The sequence below is a fragment of the Sceloporus occidentalis genome, unplaced genomic scaffold, assembly GCF_023333645.1.
Source record: "Sceloporus occidentalis isolate IW3139 unplaced genomic scaffold, rSceOcc1.0.p SCAF_4, whole genome shotgun sequence".
NCBI lineage: Eukaryota > Metazoa > Chordata > Lepidosauria > Squamata > Phrynosomatidae > Sceloporus > Sceloporus occidentalis.
This window is the reverse complement of record NW_028316984.1, coordinates 152783867-152803133: the sequence shown is the minus strand read 5'-3', so window position 1 is coordinate 152803133 and position 19267 is coordinate 152783867. Positions and strand designations below refer to the sequence as shown.

The following is a 19267-nucleotide window of genomic DNA, read 5'->3' as shown; positions in this document are numbered from 1 at the left end:
TATTAAGGACAATGGGACAAAAGTCCCTTACCCCCATCTCCTTTCCTTCCTTCCTTCCTTCCTTCCTTCCTTCCTTCCTTCCTTCCTTCCTCCCCCTCTCCCTCCTTCCCTCCCTCCCTCCCTGCTCCTCCTGAGGCTTCTGCCCTGGCTTGGCTGTGGGGGTGGAGTCTGCTTCCCAGTCAGCCAGGAATGGGGCTGGGACCAGGGTTGAGGTTTGAGTATCAGAGACCTGTTCTCAGGCCCAGCAGCCAGGATGGAGCCTCTGGGCTCCGAAATCCAAACCCCGGCCCTGGCTCCCTCTGAAACCCCGTTGGCCAGAGGGAGTCAGTGCCAGAGCTAGTGCTTGGGTTTCAAAGCCCACAGGCTCCATCCAGACTGCTGGGCCTGGGGATGGTGCTCCCAAACCCAAGCCCTGGCCCTGGTCCCAGCTCCCTCTGGCCAACAGGGTTTCAGAGGGAGTCAGGGCCAGGGCCAGAGGCTCCGTCCTGGGCCTGGGGATGGGGCTCTGAGATTCAAGCCTTGCCCCAACCCTGGCTGACTGAGAGACAGATTCCACCCCCACAGCCAAGCCGGAGCAGAAGCCTCGGAAGGAGCAGGTAAGGAGGGGGGGGGGAGAGGGAGGGAGGGAGGAAGGAAGGAAGGAAGGAAGGAAGGAAATAGAGGGGAGGGATTTTTGTCCCCAATGGCAGCACAGATGTGTGTGCGCCATCATTGGAGACAATATAGGCTTGCCATCCATGGATGCTCAAATCTGCAGATGGCAAATCTGCATATAAGGAGGGCCCACTGTAATTAAACCCAATGTGAAAAGCAGTCAGGGCAGAATGATAACTGAAGCTACACTGCGCCATGATAAATGCCCACAGCATGTGTATGACTTTCACAGTAGTCAGTGTTTATTAGACAGAACAAAAATGAAACTGCACTACTTTTTGTCCCACTCGGTCCTCTGTTCTTGCTTTTTGTACAAAAAGTTGCACATTTTCCAGAGAAATGTGTTCAGTTCTCAGGAGAAGCTTTGTGGTTTCCAAAAACTAGATTATTAGGTAAGTTGTGTGGGTTTCATAGGAAAGTTGTACATTTCCTAGTGATTGCAGTGACCGGTTTGGGGGGGGGGGGATTTTGAATGTCTTGTTCATTGTTCTTGACATGTGTCAAGAACCAGGAAAATCAAGATTTAGCATCACTAATTTGCTGGAGGCATTGACACTCAGAATCGTTCTTTGGGGGGGGGGGGCTTACATCTGTCTGTGGTGTTCATAATGATAACATTTTGAGGAGTCACAAGTGATGCCTGTGAAAATAGTGCCATCTGTGATGGGATCTGTCTGGCCAGCTCAGCGAATTTATTTAGGAAGATGATTGGTTTTGTCAAACATATCATAAAGAAACAATTAAGTAAAATATTCATGAATAATCCCACTGACATTGGCTCCATGTAGAACATCTCCAGATTTCATTTGCATATATTGCCTGTATGGAGTATGCTCCTGGTACCCAGGAGGTTGTAATTAACATCCTGTGCTGTGCATGATACTGAAAAATGGCCTCTGCTTGAAGGCTGTCTTATATTGTGATTCTTTTTGTTAATTCAACTAGACTTCTCTGTTACTCTCAGTACCATCAGTCTATAGGTATGAATTACCTGCCAAGTTAGAGATGTAGTGTTTCTTCTGTTACTACCTTTCACATTGGTGCTGGACCATTGTGCTGTTCTTCTGACCTATGTAAGAAAAAAACCATAATTTTTTTTAATATACAAGCATATTACTCTCATTATTCTTCAGTAGGTTACCTGATTTTGTAAGTTAAGCCCCTAAAACACAAGAATACTTGAGCTAGGAACTTTTCAAAAACAATAAATCTTTAATAAAGACCATCACCAAAAATGGTTCAATTTTAGACTTCCAAATGGATAAAAATAGAGCATAATTAGCAGCGACTTTCTAAGGTGTTTAATAACTATCATCTTTTATCTCTCTTTCTCTTCATGCTGGCTATCTTGCTCTTACCAGTCAGCTATATATTATCATTATTTGTAACATTAACAGTGTCTTTCTGCACCAGGAAGAGGTTGAGCTGATCAAAAGACATTTGACAATGGAGAAACCAAACCAGTTATTCAGGTAACCGGAGGTGACTCAGTACAACTATAATTGCCTATCATATCTCCATTTCATCTTGCTATTGTGGATGGTCATAATGATAGTTCTTCGGGGTTTTGTAGTATTTCAAAAACCTTTAAGACTTTTTTGGTCAGATATTGTTATGGGATTTACACTGGATTAAATAACACTTTTTGTGGTATGTGCAGCTTGTCACAATGAAATATTGAGATTCAAAACTGATTCAGTTAATCATGATTAATCTTTCCAGCCAAACTTTTAACAAAATTGCATGTTAACATATTAGAAAGAAAGCCCTTACATCTTTTAATTCTATCCAACTGTTTACCCATTCCGGACAACATGCATAGAAGTACAATTTTAAATTTGGGATCCCTAAACCTCCTCGTTCTTTAGCATCTGTCATTACTGTCCATTTAATCCTTGCTTTCCTCCTTGCCCAAACAAATCTTTTCAAGTCTTTTTCCCATGTTGTAAAGATCTTCTTATTATATATTATTGGTAAATTTTGAAACAAAAATAGAATTTTGGGTAGTATACTCATTTTTATCAAAGCTGCTTTTCCTAATAATGATAATTGTAGCTTACTCCATTTCTCCATATTGTTTTTAATTTCTTGCCATCCTTGTTTATAATTATTATCAAATAATTCATTATTTTTATTCGTAATGTATATCCCTAGATACTTAACTTTTTTTTTGAATCTTAATTCCTATCTTTTCTTGTAGTAGTTCCTGATTTTTTTTTTTGTTATGTTACTTACAATCATCGCCGACTTTTCTTTATTAATTTTTAGCCCTGCTAGTTCTCCAAATTCTTCTATAATTTCCCAAATTCTAGGTATGTTCTCTAAGGGGTTTTCTATTACTAACATCATGTCATCTGCATAAGCTCTAATTTTTATCTCTTTTCCTTTATATTTAAATCCTTTTATTGTATTGTTTGCTCTGATTTTATTACATAGTATTTCCAAACATATAATAAATAATAACGGTGATAATGGACATCCCTGTCTGGTACCCTTCTTTATTTCACATTTTTTTGTCCTAATACCATTAATCAAAATGTTTGCTGATTGTTCTTTATAAATTTCTGTTATCCATTTTATTATGTTATCTCCTAGTTCTAGCTTTTTGATTAGTTTTAACATAAATTCCCAATTTAAATTATCGAAAGCCTTTTCTGGATCTAAAAATAATATAGCCACCTGTTTGCTTGGGTTTTTTTCATAGTATTCTATTAAATCTATTATAATCCTTATATTTTGTTTTGCCTGTCTATTTGGGAGAAATCCGCACTGATCTTCCTTTATCCAATCTTTTAATATTATTTTTAACCTTTCCGCCAAAATTGATGTAAATATTTTATAGTCCGTGTTTAATAATGATATTGGTCTGTAATTTTGTGGTAAATTTAGATCTTTTCCTTCTTTTGGTATCAGGGTTATGTTGGCTTATTTCCATGTATCTGGAATTCCTTCCTTCAAGATATTATTATATACCTTCACCAAATATTCAATTAAATCTTCTTCAAATATTTTATAGAAATTTAAGGTGTACCCATCCGGCCCTGGGGCTTTCCCTTTTTTTCTTCTCCTTATCACTTCTCTTATCTCTTCTTTTGTTATTTTTTGATTTATTCTGTCTTTAATTTTTTCATCTATTTTTATTTTGTCTATTTTTTCCAGATATTTTTCCATCTTATTTCTCTTTATTTTAGTAATCATATTTTCCCTATACAAATTCTTATAATAGCTATGAATTATTTCTCTAATTTTGGATTGCTCTGTGATTATTTTTTTATTTTCCAACATTCCTACAATTTGTCTCTCTTCCTTCATTTTCCTAACTTTATATGCTAAAAATTTCCCTGCCTTGTTCCCCTGTTCAAAAAATCTTTGTTTTGTAAATTTCATTTTTTTTATCAATTCGTCTGCCGTTTGTATTTTTAATTGGTTTCTTAATGTTTTTATTTCTCTTTCAATCTTTTTACAGTTGGGTTTTTTGATTTTTTCATTCTCTTTTTCTTGTATTTTCTCTGATATTATTCTAATTTCTTCCTTTCTCAAGTCTATTTCATTCTGCTTTCTTTTTTATCAAATATCCTCTAAATACCGCTTTCGCTGTGTCCCAAATTATTTTCATCTTTGTATCTTTCTCTGTGTTTTCCTTAAAAAAATAATTAATTTGCTCCCTTAATTCCTTTACAATTTTTTTATCTTTTAACATCGTATCATCAAGTCTCCATCTAAAATCTATCTCCCTTTGTACTAACTCCAAACAAATTTGATTGTGATCCGAATTTTTGTTTACTCTAATTTTTGCTTCCTTAATACTTTCTAAAAGTTCTTTCGAGATTATATACATGTCGATTCTAGAAGCCGAATTGTGTGGATGTGAGAAGAAGGTGTATTCTTCACTACTTCCATTTTTGTATCTCCATGCATCTGCCAGTGAAATAGTGTCCATTAAATAAAAAAAACTGTTAGGTAACTTCCCCTGTTTATCCTTTATTTTCTTAACAGATTTCCGATCAATTTGTGGATCTAATACCCCATTCCAGTCACCCATTAATATATGCGAATCATAATTTAATTTTTGTATCTTTTTGTGTAAATTTTTATAAAATTTGGTTTTATTTTCTGTGGGGCCATATACACTTAATACCAATGTCTTTTTTCCGTTAATTATCATTTCTAATCCAATATATCTCCCGTCTTTGTCGTTCATTACTTCTAGTACTGGAATCTTGTTTTTAATATAAATTGCCACCCCATTCTTTTTTTTCCCCCCGCCAATATGTAAATCTCCCCTAATTTTGGGTTTCTTAAATATTTTTCATCTTTTTTTTTTATTTTTGTTTCCTGAATGGTACATACATCCCAATTTAGTTTTTCCAATTCATGAAAAATTATTTTTCTTTTGTATACCGAGTTCATACCCTTTATGTTCCAAGATAGGAACTTCATTGTACTTGTTATTTATTAGGTTTCCTCCAGTTCTTTGTTTCCTTCCTCTCCTTCCTGCTCTTTGTCCCTCTTCCACTCAATCAACAGTTCACCACTTTCTTTTGTTAATCTTGCTTCATCCTCCCATTCTAAGTCCACTCCACCGATGGCTCCTAGTAGTTGTACTTCATCTCCTTCTTCATTTTCTTTCTCTGATTCTTTCTGTCTCTCTTCTTTTTCTTCCGCTCTCTCCTGTTTTTCTTCTGCTTGCTGGTTCTTTTTCTTTTCCTGTTCCTTTTCTTTTTTCATCTGTTCCTCTTTCAAGTCTTTATCCATCTTTTCTTCTTCTTTCAACCATCTGTTATAAAACACCTTCGCTTTCTCTAACGAATCGATTTTGTAGAATCTCTGCCTCAAAGTGAATGATATTCCTTCCATTGGCTCCCATTTGTATCTTATATTTTTGGCCTGTAACGCCCTTGTTAGATTTGCGTATTCTCTTCTCCGACGTAAAATTTCACCTGGTATATCTTTGTAAATCTTGATCTCCACTCTGTCTATTGTTATCTTCTTTAAATAACTTTCCTGTATAATTTTATCTTTAATCCGTTCCCTCGTAAAATAAATGACAATATCCCTTGGTAGGCTCTGGTTCCGTGCTGCCACAGAGTTAATCCTAAAAATCTTGTCTATGTCTAAGTCCAAATATTCTGGTGTACAGTCAATCAGTTTTGCAAGGACAGGGACCACCTTTTCATATAGGTTTTCATTATATTTCTCTTTCAGTCCTCGCATTTTAATACATTTTCTCCTGTCTTTCAAATCTCTCAATTTATTTTGTTCTTTCTCTTGCAATTGTTTCATCGTTAATTCCTGTGTTACTCTTTCCAACTCCTCTGTTTTAACTTCTAACTTTGTCGTCTTTTTCTTTACCTCTTTCACATCTTCTTGCATTCCTCTTATCGTGTCCTTCAGTTCATCTATATCCCTCTTAAAATCTTGTCTTAGCTCCTCTCTTGAATCTTTTATCTCTTGTCGAATGTTCGTTTCCATTTTCTGAATAGCTTCTAGTATTTTCCAGTTTGGATCCATTGTCTTAAGTTCAAAAGAGGGTCTTCTTGGCAGATTTTTGTTTGCTTCAGCTTGTTGCATCATTCTTCTTTCTTTTTCCTTTTCACTTCCTCTTGTCACAATGGTTCTTTCTGTTCTATCCATTTTTCCAATTTTCTGTAATTATACCGCTTATCCTGTAGGTGGAGCTGTTTTCCTTGTGGTTTTTTCTTTTAGCTTATGTACTTTCTTGCTGCTTCTCTTTACTATATTTCCTGTTTCCTAATTTGTAGTTTGGCCTCCGACCGCTAGGTGTCTCTTCTTCCTTTTTCTTTTCCTTTCACCCCGGTCACCACCTTTCTTGCTTTCTCTCTTTGATATTCCTCCAACCCTTCTTTTCCTGTTGTCTACTTCCTGCCTCTCACGCAGTCCCTGACCTTGAAAACGCCAACCCAAATCACAAACAAACCTCCTCCCCTCCTCAAAAATGAAAAGAAAAACAATTTTCAGGTACGTTACAGATTCTCTATCTAAATTTCTTATCTGTCCAGTTCTTTTACTCTTCTTTCTTCCCCTCTGTCGACTACTTCTCTTCCCCATCTGCCGCCGTCTGCTTCTCCTCCTCGTCCGCCGCCATCTACTTCTCCTCCTTGTCCGCCGCCATCTGCTTTCCCTCCTTGTCCGTCGCCGTCTTCTTCCCCTCCTTGTCCACCACCATCTGCTTCTCCTCCTCGTCCGTCGCCGTCTACTTCTCCTCCTTATCCGTCGCCGTTTGCTTCTCCTCCTCGTCCGCTGCCATTCTTCTTCTCCTCCTCGTCCGCTGCCGTTCTTCTTCTCCTCCTCGTCTCACCTAATCTTTCTAACTACCACTGTTACTTTTCCTGCTAATAACTTTATTTACCACCACCTTTTCTTTCCTCCCTCGCCTTTCGACTCGCCGTGTTTCAAACACCCTCTCTTTCTTTCTCCTTCCCTCTGGCCGAGTTACTTTCGTCCGCCTTGTTGGGCTGCTTGTTGACTTTTGGGTAATTAATCCAACAATTTTAGTTGTATATCCTTTTACTTCCTTTATTTATTTCCCTCTTCACCTCCGACAAAGTCTTTTCTATGAGGAACTTCAATTTAGCAAACAGATTTTCTTAAGTTGCTTAGTCCTTCCCTTCCCCCTAAAAGCCGCCTCGGCGAGGCTTGGCTTGGACCCCTGTTTGCGGCTGCGGTTTGCTCTCGTCCTCCAGCTATTTCCCCTTATTTAGAGGTTTTTAGCAACCTCTTTTCAGCTTCAATAGCTGTGTGAGGACCCCGTGAGCCCACCTGAGTCCCCTTTAACGGGGGGAGCGATCTTCCTTTAAATTTTACCCCGCAAACGGTACAGCATCTCCACCTGCTACCTTGGATTGCTGCTAGCGCTTCGCCATCTTGGCCGGAAGTCAGAAGAAGTAAACTTTAGTCTATGAGCACTCGGGCTGCCAAATTCTTTCTTTCAGTTAGTCTCAAAGGTGCTACAAGATCTCTACAAGAGATTTTGTGTGCATTTAAAATATGTTTAGCAAATTTCCTGTCCCATTTAGATCTTTGAATCTTGCATATTTTAATAAAGATTTGGAAAAAAATTTTTTAGAAGGACCTCCTTTCCTCTCCTGCTTGTTTCATCCCAAATAGCATGCCTTGAAGGGTCCTTCCTTAGAGTAAGGCTTCAATTACCTAGCACAGAAAAGGCTATTGTGGCTGGTGGGCTCTGACAAACAAATGGTTTCTCTGCTGTGGCACTTGCACAGAAGAAGGCAGCTGAAAAAGCTCTCCCAGCAGGCTCTCTGGCAGTAGCAAATGTCTTAGCAGAAAAGTGACTCTCAGGGCATTCCAGAAAACCTGTTTGGTGATCTCCCATCTACAGTATTTGCTGCAGCCAGAAGATAGTAAATGAAGCTGTCCTGAACAGTGGTGCAAGGTGGGACAGGGGCTGCAATTCACCATATCTGAGGAGAGGGCCAGCTTTGCCAAAAATATGTTGTGATCCAACATGTGCTGAGCATGACATACAACAAAGGAGTTTTAGTTTAAATACTTTCTACTCTTGTTCATGTATGTTAGCTAAATGGTTTGATACTTTCCCCACAGCCATTCGCAAAGAAGGGCATTGAAGACCTTTTTGTAGAGGAAAGGTTTCTGCTTCAGCAATTTTTTACAATTATCCATTTTCCTGCAGGATGCCTAAAGCAAAGATATAATAAGGCACTGCTAAAGAATGGGAGATCAGGAAAAGCAAAAAGCAGTATTTTTAAAATATTTGAATCACAGTTCTACTTTGGCTCTGGATGCGTCTGATTCACTCTGTTCCAAAGAAATCTCTATACATTTTATCTATATCTGATTAAGTCTCAACTATGGTTTTCCTATTTCTTCTGTAGTTGCTTTAGGTATATGCTTTTTGTAGAAGTCATTGTCATCACTTTTACTCACAGGTGAGCAACTGTGGAGGACACAAGGGCTGCAACCACACTGGTACCCCCATGGAATACATGTGCCCCTTTTTTATCAAACTGAAAGTGATCAAAAGAGCACTTCCTTTATCAGAAAAAAGGCTGTTTGGGATCCAAAAATGGTCCATCAGCCTGCTAAAATAGTATTATTTGGAATTAACCAAAACATTTCAGCTACTGGCATACTATGAGGCCCAGAGCTACATGCAGCCAACAAGATGCTCTATTTCAACCCTGGTTTAAGTTGCATGTTTTATTTTCACTGCTACTTTCATTTAGAAGATACTTGGTTAAGATTCAGTACACCTCTAAGTCATTTGACTAAAGATAAAGAATAATTGTAAACTATAAGCATTTTTGCTCATAAAGTGCTCATTTGTTGCTTCAGTATTGCCATAATCAAGCCGATATACTCCATTTCATTCTGAATAAACTTATAGTTACCACCTGTCTGAACACCTGATCATGATATATTGAATTGTTCAGTGTGCTTGAGGAAAACCTACAGTGTTGAAACATTCTGTGTTAATTTGCAGTGACAAACATACCACTATTCTATTGTAGTTTCATATTATGTTATGTATAATACAATATGGCATATTGTAATTCTTTCATTCATTCTTTCATTGAATTAATATTGATGTGTGTTATCATTGTGTTGAAGCCTTTGCATACTTGTACTTACAATTGCCCATGTTTATATTATGTATTGCATATGTCTTTTCACATTACTTACTTTAGTATATTATTTAAAGCATATAAAGTTATTCTTATTAATTTGTAGATTGTTGTATAGTATTACCTTTACATTACATATTTTACATTTGTTTTGTACCTAGTCCCAAGCTCATGGTTCTGTTTCTTGCAGGAAATGAGTGCCTACAGAGGGAGAGGGAGAGTTAAAAAAATATTGTAATACACTGTTCCAGAGAGAGAGAGAGATGCAGAAGTGTTATTAACATGATGCTGTTATGGAATTGGATTCTGTGATGTGGAGGAAATCTACAAAGAATTTACCTGTTTTGTTGTGTTCCACTTTCTGGCTATGACTTGTTGCCTATTAAAAATATATGAAATTCCGCCTACAGGATATGTCAGGCCTGCACAGCAGACAGCCCAGGGGCTGCATCTGGCCCGCCAAAGGATTTCAGGTGGCCCACATGTGCAATGACTTCAAGGGTCCTCCACTGCCCAGCTTTCTCCTGAGAAGAAGGCCAGGCAGAGGAATAGGAAGACAGACCAATGCTTGCCCTACAAGGCTCCTCCACTGCCCCACTTTCTCCTCCGCTGCTTGGCTTTCTCCTGAGAGGGCCCAGCAAAGGAGGAGGAGGAAGAAATTAATATTAATTAATTCTAATTAATGTTAATTAATATTTAATTAAAACATATCTGCAGCCCTAAGAGGTTTAGCCTATTTAATTTTGGCCCCTACCAACGGCCAAGTTGTGCAGGCCTGGTATATGCTTACCAGCCACAGACATTTTGGATAAACCATATACTGGTTCTTAATTAGAATGTTGAGTTAGTACTTATGGAAGAAGGAAGGCTAGAACTGAGGTTGCCACATGGTTTGGGTTGTTAGGCTTATCTCTGTAACATGCATACCACCAAGTGTGCATGCTTAAAATGCTGAGTGATCTGATTTCTTTGATCATTTTCCTAGCCCCTGTAATTTAAGATACATGAGGGCACATGGTATTTTTTTCCCAGTCAATGGCAGCCCAGGAAGCAGCAACGTTACTATGCTAAAGTGATTTGAAAAGTACAATATGGTCCCTGTATTCACAGATATGCAAACCTGCAGATAGTAGTGAAGCCTATTGAAATGAATGACTTCTGGCAGAAGTTTACCATACAATCACATTATAGGACCAAGAGATTCCTAGAGAGAAGACCTTTCTAGACATTCCTAGGTCCCCCATCCCCACTCTGTGGTCAGTTTCTACCAGAAGCAGACTATAGGATTGTGCTGGAAGACTGAGAAATCGCCTTATCTGTGAATCAAACCCTGGTATTTAGAGTCACAGTCCAACACTCAAACCACTACTCCATTCTGGCTCAACAAAAATCAATATAATAATGAAATAATGAATAATGTTTTTATAAAGGTTACTAAAATGTTATGTAAGTGCATAAGTAACATAAACATTTCAGTTCTCTAGATTTCTTCAGCAAGCAAGATAATACAAAAATAGCAGATAGGAGAAGAAACAAAAAGTCCCAAAACTTGGCCTTGTGCACTGTGTGCCTCCCTAACAGCAAGGCAAGGTTCACGGAAGAGAAGACATGTTAACAGTATCAGTCATGAGGTTGCCTGGATTCACAGTAAATGATCTCTTTCCACCTCCATTTACTAGAGAGCTGCTTATTGCCTCTTGTAACTTCACTAACTCCTAAATCAGTTTAAAGCATAATGGGATTAAAATTAGGTTGTCCTAGGATTGCAAAAATGAAGACTGGAGAGGAGAAGATTATTCATTTTGTGTAGAAAAAGGAACTTCAGCAGATGTTGCTTTTTATCTGGTTGCATAATAAGCAGTGCCTTCCGAGATTCCTTCTTGTACACACTTATTAACAGTACAGGAACTATCTCCAGTTTTGGATAGTAAATTAGGGCCAACCAATTAAAGCACAACTTTAAATGTTATTTGTTTGGGCAGTTGGAATTCTCATTGTGTTGCAGTCCTTCTTAGGTGTTGAAAATCATCCTCTAAAAGTAAATTAATAGGAAATGAAAAATGGGGGGGGGGGGGGGAGAGAATAGCCAGATGGTTCATAATATACATTTGCCTATATTCACAACTCTATTTTAAGCATAGGTGTTTGTAATTTTCCTGGACTAAAGCATTGTACACCTTGAGTGTTCCAATCTGGTCTGATTTCAGAAGCAGTGGCATGTTTGGTTAAAATGGGAAGGGGAGACCAGCAGTTAAAACCGGAAGTATCCAGGTAGAATCCTACCTCAAATGCAAAAAGAGCATCTGCTAAAGTGCTGAGCTAAATGATTCAATATAAAGCAATTTGGTGTTCATAATTCTGACTAAGGTTTGGACTGCCATTCCCTCATGTCTCCCCTGTACAGTTACATATTCCCTAGTTCATCATGGAACCTCACCACAACATGAAAGGTCTACAAACGTATGAGGGTGGGTACACCATATATTACCCATAGTATTTGACCCATAGTATTCTTAACATTTAAACCCAGCCATATTTTCCTTATATCCCGCAGGAAGCTTATTCAGTTTATACAATGTATGAGGAATGTTGGATTTCAGTTAAACCTAGAAGAGTAGAAGTACACTCGATTCATACTGCTGATTCTGAATACCATTTTTGCTAAATCTGAATACCACTTTTCCCCCAGAAAAAAAAAATTATGATGGTCTTTTCCATAGGATCTGTCAAGCTTCATTTCATTGCATTTTTAATCTGTACACTGTCTTTCTCAATTGTTGCACTCAAGGAGGTTTACATTCTGCAAAAATAACCAAATATACTTCCAAAATCAACTTATATAACAGTTCAGTCCAATTAAGGCAAGTCAAATGAGTATAATTAAAAATATCAATTTAAACTAATTAACAAAATTAATCATCCATTTGTACTAGCATCTGAATGATACATCAGCAAATAATAATAAAGCAATTACACTCTCAGCCATTACAACCATTGCAATTAAGTAATTATAAACAATTGCAGAAGCATAACATATAAAATGCCACAGACCATGCAGAAAAGATTGATTTAACAGCAGGTTTAAAATTATGGAATGCATAAATAGAGCCGACAAGATTACTAACAACATAAAAGATTAAATAAAAGCTTACCCTCATATGTAAAATAGGTATCCTAGCCAATATAACCAATAGCATGGGAATGATAGGACTGCACCCCAGTAACATCTGGTGTGCCAGAAATGGCTCATCCATGATTTATCAAAACAATTTGCATCAATAATAGGATTTCTCTGTCTTAATTTGCAAAGTTTCTCTCTGTTCTCAAAGTGTTTCATATTTCTCATCAGTATTCTTTATTCCATACCACAACTGTCTGGGACCAAAAATTAGTGGCTTCCATAGTGCTACCCTGCAAATTCAAAAGTGCTGGGATTTTTTTTCCAGACGCTGTATAAAAATGGAGGCAATCTCAGTACTGCATCACTAAGAAGCATACTCAAGAGAAAAACATCACAGTAATAGAGAATGTGCACAGTAATTAGTCTAATAGCTTCAAAAGTCTAATAGTCTAATAGCTTCAAAAATATACAGAAATAATTATAATATACCTGCTGGGAACTTCCACTTCATAGCTCTGAATTGCTATACAACTATGTTTTATTGGGAAATATCTCTGAATCGCAAGCAACTTCTAATTTATTTTCTGCTGCAGTAAATACCTGCTCTAGCATCTTCTGCAGGATTCAGGAAGGAAGCATTGGTTTACCAAGAAAGAAGAATCCCACTGGACTCCAGCTGTTTCATCTGTTTTTCTCCCTTTTTAAATTTAATGACACTTTCAAATTTGTCTTAATTGCTGATTTGGAAGCAAAACCCACTGATATCTTTGGCTGCCCTAACATTTCTATCCTAAGGCTATTCTTGCATTCAAACTGAAAAACAATGTTTATTTGATAACAGTTTCAGGAAAATAAAAATTAAACCAACAAGCAACATACATTGTCCAACAAGTTTTGCTTCATCATATAATTATCCTGTGGTACCATAGTAGTTGGAAGGCAGCTCTACAATCATCTAGTTCAACCCTCTGATGGATACACAAAACCCACCACTAAAGAGTAGAAACACTCCTTAGTTTCTTCTGTGTAAAAATACACAAGCAAGAAATATTTTTAAAATTCCAGACACACCCAAATGTGCAGGAATCTATTTGGTTTAAAATGAACTAAGAAGATAAGAAAGTATGTCATGAAGTCAGAGAAATGGATAGCACACTTCCTGACTACTAAAATTTCTAATCCTTTCAATGTGAAGTCGAAGGCTTTCATGGCCGGCATCCATGGTTTTTTGTGGGTTTTTCGGGCTATGTGGCCATGTTCTAGAAATTTTTCTTCCTGACTTTTCACCAGCATCTGTGGCTGGCATCTTCAGATAAGGCTTTGCCTGGAAAATTTGAGTGTATATATACTGTGTGAGCCTGGCAATGCAGGAGTGATTTGCATGTGTATTGTTCTGTGCTGATGGCCGGCCTCAGGCTGGGAGGCTATTACAAAAGAGGATTAGTGTCTGCTAATTGGTGATCATTATCTGCTGGGAAAGCCCCTTACTCTGAATGGTTTCCTATTTGCACTTGCTGAGTCCTTATTTTGCTATTCCTCAGAACTGGTAGCCAAATTTTGTTCACTTTAAGGCAGTGGTTCCCAACCTTCCTAATGCCGCGACCCCTTAATACAGTTCCTCATGTTGTGGTGACCCAAACCCATGAAATTATTTTCATTGCTACTTCATAACTTTAATTAAATAGGTGTTTTCCAATGGTCTTAGGCGACCCCCATGAAAGGGTCATTCGACCCCCAAAGGGATACTGACCCACAGGTTGGGAACCACTGCTTTAAGGGAAGAAACCCAGCTATCTAGTACCTGACAGAAACTAACCACCACTGTAGACACAGTGATGAGAATGCAAATAGAAGAAACCCAGATTCTGTAAATTCAGAACAAACTAAAGAAAGTACTTCTTCATTCATTGCATATTTAAGGTTTTCATGGTATAGTGATGTTTTCTAACTTGGATTTATTAAACCTGGGTTGGGAATAGCACAATCTTCCTGATTTCATTAAATTACAACTTCCATCAGCCTTAGTGAAACCAATAGCAAGGAATGCCTTTGAACAACAGCTGAAGGGATGCCATTGCTATACAGAGAGTTTAAGGGGGGGGAGCTTAAAGAATATGTATATGACTGTTTATTAGGTATGTTCGTTTAGAGCCAGGAAAGGTTACTTTTTGGACTAAAAGTCCCACAATTCCACAGGAAGTTTGGGGATTCGGGACCAGGAGGCTTTAGTCAGAAAAAAGAAATTATACAAACTCTTTGTTGGCTGTACAGAAGCAGTATACAGTGGACCCTTCCCATCCATGGGAGTTTGGTTCCAGGGCTCCCCCACCCCATTGGCAAAAAAACCATGGATGATCTGCACGTAGACTGTCACACCCCATACTATTCACTGGTGGTAGTGTGTGTGTGTATATTGGTTAGCATGTCTGCATGCATTGACTAATATGGGGTGTGGCAATCTGCGGGGTGAGGGGGTCAAATTAGCAGATTGCTGGTGCACCAGTATGAAGGCTCCACTGTAATGTTGAATGCCAGTTGCTGGAAAGTGGGTGTTGTCTTCAAGTTTTGCTTTGGGGCAGCTCATAGATCTCTGGGTGTCAGAATAGGTGATCTGATCCATCAGGCCTATTCTTATATTCTCTGTTCAGCTTTGAGACATCCTATTTCACAGTTTCTACTTCTTATAGCAAGAAGTCCTGATTCTAGTATATATAATAATTTCGACTATAATTGGCCACTGCAGACATTTCAGGTGCATATGGCTGCATTAAAAGAGCATTTTCTCTTATGCCTTACATGTATTCATGATAAGTGACCATAGATTGCAATCATGTTTTAGCATGATAGCTTTTAGATAGTAACATAAATTGAAACTATTCTTTTACATTGACCTTTTGGGGAATGTGTACTATTTTTAACTTCCTGTTTGATAAAGATAAGAGAGTGTTGCTTTTTCCCTTTACTTTGGAAAAGCATTAAACATTACTGGAAATACAGAGAAGCTCTGGCTCAAATGACACAGCTTGTAGCATGTGCAGAAAGAACGCATGTCTTGAAGATTATAAATTTGTTCTCATGTACTTTATCTTGAAGGCTGTGAATGTGGGAATTAAAACCTGACATGTAGATAACAGAAAAGCTATAGTGTGCCAGAGAAGACAAAGATTAATGGGATTGCTTGTTTTCAGCTGTACTGCTGAGAAGGGATGTGGGAAAGGAAAAATGTTAAAGTGTTGTTTTGGCAGTACTGTCTGTTTCTGTTGTATCGGTAAAATGGAATTTCCTCTGTGCACCCCACCTTGCTGTTTTTTTTACTTCTGTCCTCCTCACACCCTACACTTTCATTAAATAGCAGCCACTGTTATGTTTGTGCATGATCAAGAATATGAAGATACAACTTGTGGTTAAATTTAATTATTCTTGCAATATATAGTAGATGTTTTGTAGAATTAAGGATTCACAAATGCTGCCAAGTTTGATTTTACATCCATTACATTGCCAAAGTGTTTTGTGTGGTCTAAGTTTTAAGAATGTGTGGAATTTCAGTTTCATTAGTTGTTGTTGTTGTTGTTGTTTAGTTTCATTTTTTATTACATATGTAAAAATCTGCTTGTCACTTTTTTGCCATTTATCACAGAAAAAACAGTGATTCTCCTCTTATAAAATATACCATCTATACTCAACTATGTCGACTTCATGTATAAGTCAAGGACAGGTTTTAGGGCCAAAATTATGGATTTTGATGTGACCAGTGAATAAGTCAAGTGTAAATCTTAGCCGCATGTAACAAAGGATGTAAAGGATGAAGCAAAGAAAAATATATTAAAGATCTTTAAAAATGTTGACAAGCATAACTCTTTATGCTCACCCTAAAGGCTGGATGGATGGAATAGTAGAGGGGGTTGATGCTTCTTTTTGGTGCTCCGAAAAGAGATTAAGCTTTCACCTTTTACCAGGGCATGCTTCCTTTTTTGATAAAAGTACAGCATTTACATTGACCTGTGGATAAGTCGACCTAGTTTTTTGGGGTCAATTTTTGACTTAAATTTCCAGACTTATTCATGAATACCTCCTGCCACAGAGTGAGATTGCCATGTCTTAGTCAACCCTTGTTCCCAGGGTTGCTGGGTAAGCAACTTCTCACTCTGAGATTTCAGCCCCATTGAACTCATTGGAGGGGAAATGGGATATTAATATAATTGATAAAAAAAAAGCATACTTGTGACTTTTTATAAAACAAGAAACCAAATAGTCTGCCAATGTCTTTAGTTTAGAAAGAAAGAGTGGTTATTCAGGATCTATTATTGCTGATTATGTAGCAACCTGAATATCATGAGAGGACAGGCCCAACGCCATCAGGCCTGGCCTCTATTAAGAAGCAGAGCCCTCCCTCCAGTTCATCTGCCTTGGTCATCTGCCTCAGAGGGAGAGAAGAACAGCTCGACCTGATCCCCTTCCCCACCACCATTCCCTTCTCCTTTTGTGTCGTGTCTTTTTAGATTGTAAGCCTGAGGGCAGGGAACCATCTAATTTAAATCATAATAATTGTAAGCCACTCTGAGAGCCATTAGGGCTGAAGGGCGGGATATAAATACCGTAAATAAATAAATAAAATGATGATGCTTTACAAAGTATAAGATAACACATTTCTGCCCTCAAGAAGCTTGGTAAAATTTGTGAAAGCAGAAAGAGCAGAAAATGGAACACAATTCTCCTCTGTGTTCAGCAGAAACCTATACAATACTTCCTCTAATACTAGAAATATATTTCATTTTGTTGTTGTTGGTGGTGGGGGGGGGGGTCTCCAGTGCTTTTGACTGATTGGCCCAACTTTTCCGGTTGGACTTATGCTCGCTCCCCTCCTTTTATGAACAAGTCTAGGGCCCGTTACAGACGGGCATAATAGTACGGACTCAGTCCGTACTAGGGTTAGAAAGGGACGTCACTTCCGGACACCCCTAACCCTAGTACGGACCGAGTCCGTACAAAATGGCAGCGCCTGTTCCACATGGGGGCCGCCATCTTTATGTAGCGGACGCGCTGCGTCCACACGTTGCGCAGCTCATATGACGCCACGCATAGACAAGCGCCATTTTGGCGCTTCTTTTTAGCTGCACCGGGAAGCCTCGCAGTTTGGCCGCTGGGGCTTCTCGGCGCAGCTAATGATGGCGCAGGCAGAGCGCCGCTTTTCGGCACTCTGTAATGCGCCTTGGACTTCAAGGAAAAATAAGTATGCTATGTTTTTAAATTGAATTACCCAGCTGAGTGAAGCTGTCCCACACCAGTTCTGTTTTGTCCTCCAGAGGCATTTCGTTCTTCTTAGTTTACACTAACATTTAGTTATTTGGGTCTTCCAAAATTTGTTCATTAAATTAGGTTTTCCAAGCACAGATAATCAAATTAGTAAGTTATACAGAAGAAATGCCCAAATGCACAGAGGAAATAAAAACAAGACAGTGGAAGGGAACAGAAGAAGCCATGCTTTATTTTAAAGTCCCCAAATCAGATCTAAACCTAGAGGGAAATCATCCCTTACAGATGCAAGCACATACACACACAGGCAGTGGGAGTGGGTAGAAATAAATGTTGGTAATAGTTTGTTAGATCTACATGGATTCCAGTTTCCTTTGCTATCAGCCACAAAGGTACATGTAGAGTAAGAATGGCGACATGGATGTGAAAGTGGTGAAATCCCCAAGTTCTCACTCCCCCCCTCCCTTCAAAGGGAGAGAAAAATGGACAACAAGAGATGAAGGAAGAAAGTGGGAGAACAAGCAGGCAAGAAATGAGAGAAGATTGGTACTTCTTGTAGGCCAACTGATTGTAGGCCATAGGAAGGGAATTCAGACCTAGAATCTGGGTAGAATTTTGTTTTGTTTATCTGATTTCTCCAAAACTGTGTCCCAAGGCAGCTCATAATATGATTTAAACAGGTACAAATAAAAACACAATACACAAAAAATATTAAAAGAGTGTTGAACAGACTATAATGTTAAAATACAATTACACTGGTACAATTTTTAAAACTAGTAACTAAATAATATGGCAGCCCTAGTATAGTCTACAACATTGGTCCCCAAACTGTGCTCTTTAAGGGATTTTGGACTTCATCTCCAGAATCCCAGACTATTGGCCAACATAGCTGAGGCTTCTGGGAGCTGAATCCATACAGTACAATAATCCTAATTATTCCCTTCTTCCCCTAAAACATCAATTAAACACATTTAAACATTAAAATAATCCATTAAAATAATCAGAGACCAGCCAATGGGGTTACAGGTCATTCAGTGTGATGGTCAGTTGGATGGTGGTCGGGTTTGCTATTCAAGAAAGGCCTGCCAGAAGCAATCCATCTTGACAACCTTTTTAAAGCTGTCCAAGATGATAATGTGATGGATCTCCTCCAACAGGCCATTCCATAATCTGGGAGCTGTTGAAGAAAAGGTCATCTGTGTAACTGCAGCCAACCTGGTCTTTATAGGCTGTAGTAAATTTTTCCCAGAGGACCTGAGAGCACAGGGTGGATTGTATGGAAGGAGGCAATTCTGTTGATAGGTTGGACCCAAGCCAAAATTTCTTAAAGGGCACAGTTTGGGGACAACTGGTCTGGAAGAATGGGAATATTTTGAGGGGGGCATCAAATTGTGAGCAGTAGATACAAAGGTTGTTGTCATTCTTTGGATCCATATTCCAGTGTAGGCTTTATTTTTGGATAACTATGCCAAGAAAGGGTTAAATGGGCAGCACCCTCTGGAGCTCTGGAGCCACCCAGATTATTTTAGAAGCAGGGAGTCAGGGACTTATTATTATTATTATTATTATTATTATTATTATTAAGCTTTATTTATATAGCGCTGTAAATTTACAC

General features: G+C 38.4%; 1 protein-coding gene across 7 annotated transcripts in view; it reads left to right on the top strand.

The window, feature by feature from the left end:
- The window catches only part of LOC149314870 (syntaxin-binding protein 6), a 156480-nt gene that overhangs the window by 87156 nt on the left and 50057 nt on the right, over positions 1-19267 (top strand). The window contains exon 1 of one of the 7 annotated variants that reach the window (XM_089522037.1): positions 2080-2126. The exons of 5 other annotated variants lie outside the window; for them this stretch is intronic. The gene's annotated coding sequence lies outside the window, so the exon portion shown is untranslated. Of the gene's footprint in view, positions 1-2079; positions 2127-6571; positions 6634-19267 lie in introns of those variants that run through there. One more of the 7 variants, XM_089522036.1, reaches the window with a different exon arrangement.